General features: G+C 36.2%; 1 pseudogene; it reads right to left on the minus strand.

The window, feature by feature from the left end:
* Positions 1–2863: 2863 nt before the first annotated feature.
* LOC147556984 (monothiol glutaredoxin-S5 pseudogene) lies at positions 2864–3304 on the minus strand (annotated as a pseudogene).
* Between the last annotated feature and the right edge of the window lie 303 nt (positions 3305–3607).

Here is a 3607-nt window from a genome sequence, read left to right on the forward strand (position 1 = left end):
GGCCAGGCTAGATTTTTGTTGAGAAACGAGCAAAGAGAACAGAACTAACTACTACTAATACAAACACCTTCCAGGAGATCATTAACTGAGTGCCACTTCCAGTTACCCATATTCCTTCGGCTCCATTTAGCTAATTGATCTGCTTGGTTGTTACCTTGTCTTGGGATGTACGAGTAAATCACCTCCAGTTGGTTGATGAGCGTCATATGCTTTTCGGATTGCCATTGAATCGTTGAAACTTCATTCGAAAGTCTTCGAATAATATTATGATTATCACTCTCAATATGAAGATGTTGAATTTGACATTGTTTTTGCCCACTGTAACGCTTTGAATATAGCCCAACATTCACATTCTTCCGAGTTCTGATCCCTAGTATTGTCTGCCGCGGCTGCAATGAAGTTTGCCTAGTCGTCATACATGATGCACCCAATACCTGCTACCTCAGTGACAGATATGAAGGAAGCATCTACATTAATTTTAACAAGAGGCGAAATAAGCGGAGACCATTGAATTTGGTTAGAAACCTCTTGTTTGCTTATTTTCCTAGTAATAATAGGTGGCCAAGCTAGATTCCCACCTGTGATGTTGTGCTTGTGCATTTATAAATTATAATGAATAGTCTTTGTTTTTCTTTTTTTTAAATAATAATAATCTTTGGGGTTGTCCCTCCATAATTCTGACTTGGGGAAAAGGCACCTCTTCTCCTCGGGGCATCACTTTGACTTTTGAGCGGTACTTTGCCCCAACAAATTCTCACAACTTCTTAGATTTAAAAGAGTTCTTTTAAGTGCCCCAGTAATTAAGGCTTGAGGACGATAAAGTCAGTACCCATTCAAACTTTTATTGTGAGTTACTCATAATTTCCATTGTGTGTGGGTCTTTTAGGAATGACTTGTTAGTCTTGGTATATTGATTATAAAAAGTCAGGGTTCTGACTATTACTCGTAATGTATAGAATTTTAGAACAATGATAAACTTGTAATCTAACAAATTAAAATTTACAAACAATAAAAATTAATGGAGGACACAAGCGAGTTGGCCGCTCTTTCCTTAACACAATAGTCACACTGTATTTTGAATCGACAGTAAATCGATTTGCCTCCTAGGATACAACTGTCTTACCTTTCTGATCTGAAGGTTCTTTTTTATCAGAAATCGGGCGAATTCTTGTAAGCAATACGAACTTTTCTTAAATCTTTCGATGCATTTCTTTTACTTCGAAGTGAGATTTTCAGTCTGAGTTATAAATCTTTTATAGACTAAGAACATTCACCATGGTTGTTGGGTTAACAGTCATAATGATTGTAAAGTCTAACCGACTTTGGTGAGTCAACGAGACTGTTCTGGTCCGTTAGATGGTGATCTATGTGATCTCTACCATAAAAGATCTCGTCCTTCGGATTACATTTAATGTACCTAAAAAGAGAAAGGCTCCCACGTTACTAGCGACGATGCGCACGTGCGAAGTGCAAAGTTGCATGCGGACGCCTCTAATCCGCCCTAAATGCCCACGCGCGTGCGAAGTGCGCGGTTTGCGTGGTGGAAACCACGCAAAGCACTATAGCACGTCTCACGTAATACACAAGTATGAGTGAGTAATTGCTTGTAAGCCTTTATGATTTTGTTTTGGTACTAGATGTGGGACTTACTATAATTAGCTCCCATGTAATAACTCCGACTTCAAATTTAATATCTTATTCATATGAAATCTGTTTTATGAAAATCTTTAGTCGAAATTCAAGCCCTCAACGAAACGAACGCAACGGTACCTCTTTCGAGTTATTTCGACGAGTGTACCCCACTCAAATATGCAGAAAACGTCCTTTGTTTTTGTGGGTCAGATTCCAACATGACTGAGTTGTTCAAAAACATACGTAGGAATCATATATATTATAGATCCAAATGAGCTTGTACTCACCTTGGTCTGAGGTCTTTGTTGTTTGCAAATATTTCAACCGTTTTTCTTTTTAATATTGACTACAATAGTCATTACAAAAGAATTAATGCTTCGATACGATGTGATAAATACGATAACTGCCGAATTACTACTTGTCTAAAGTGCAACGAAAGTACTGGTCTAAAGTCTATCTAACTACTTTATTCATATCCAAATTCAATAATTTTGATTTGCACGTCTATGAGATTGAATTTGAGATCTCCGAAAAATTTAGAAACCACTTTGAAGAAAGTTATTCTAAGGGAAACTTTTTCTTTCCCTATTCTTTTTAGAAATTATATTGTATTGTTTGTGATATAGGCATTATTCTCCACAGTCATCATCAACCCCACTACATTGTTTTGAATTTCCACAAAGAAAAAGTTGACCATCTCCAAATAAGAGATAAATCATCTCAAAGCAAAACTTAGTTCATTTTTGCTTACGTTTTGTCCAAAGTACTCCAAGAGAACATGAAAAATGATACAAGAGATTACAGAAGTAGACTTACTCCAAATTTAAATAGAAATCAATGGTATATTATGAATGAAAAAAATCTACCAAGAAATGAAGAGAAAGAAAGAGAGTTGACTCGAAATGAAAATAGTTGATTTTGTGTAAGTTTGGAGTAGGGTTTCACTTTTAGCCTCTTCTAGAATTGATCAAAAAATATTTCCTCTTGAGGACAATGGATCAACTATACAATTATTTTTCTAGAACTTCAAACAGATTAAACATATTTATCTACCCAAATTAAGATGAAAATTACAAAGTTCACAAAACCTAGTGTCATATTTGATCTAAACTATGATCACCTCTCTCTCTCTCTCACCCTCTAAAGGATTCCATTAATACACACTCTCTTTGGACAAATTTTTCCAAGAAAAATTCAAAACAAAAGGAAATTAAAGACTAAAACTAGTAAATTAAAGCCATAAAGCTCCAGCTTGTTTCAATATGGGTATTAACTCACCAGTTATATGAGCATTCATAAGTTTCTCCAATCCACCAAAAAAACTCCCACCTATATAAACACATGGAAATTGAGGTGGTAACTGCTTAATTTCACTTTTAATTTTGTGGGTATTATCAATTGTTGATAACATATTTCCAACAGTTATTTCATCAGCTTCATCAATCATTTCATAAACTGTCGGATTTACTCCAAGACCGACAAGCAAACGTTTCATAACAAGACACATACAACACCCTTTTCTCCCAAATAGTAGTATTGCCTTTTCTGATACCAAAATCCTAATTCCTGGTAACCCTTTAATCTTAATGGAGTCCTCCAAATTCTGATTAACTGATTTGGGTTGATCAGATTGAATGGGTAGCCAATTTCTATATTGGATTACTTTATGCATGATTCTGGTGATCTTCTAGAGAGAACAGAGAGAGAGAGAGAGAGAGAGAGAGAGAGAGAGAGAGAGAGAGAGAGAGAGAGAGAGAGAGAGAGAGAGAGAGAGAGAGAGAGAGAGGTGTGATGGTAGAGAGTGGAGGGGAGAATTTAAATGGGAGGAAGGAAAGAAAGGGAGAGAGAAGTAGAGAGATAGTAGGCACTAGGCAGCTGGTATTTGCAAAGCAGCTTGGGATATTAATGGAGCTAAAAGAATTTGTTTTTCACACTTCTCTGACTAACAAATTGTGTCATCACTTGTTGCCCAACT

This window comes from Eschscholzia californica, unplaced genomic scaffold, assembly GCF_041429995.1.
Source record: "Eschscholzia californica isolate CP2 unplaced genomic scaffold, dmEscCali1.0.p SCAF_2, whole genome shotgun sequence".
Taxonomy (NCBI): Eukaryota; Viridiplantae; Streptophyta; class Magnoliopsida; order Ranunculales; family Papaveraceae; genus Eschscholzia; species Eschscholzia californica.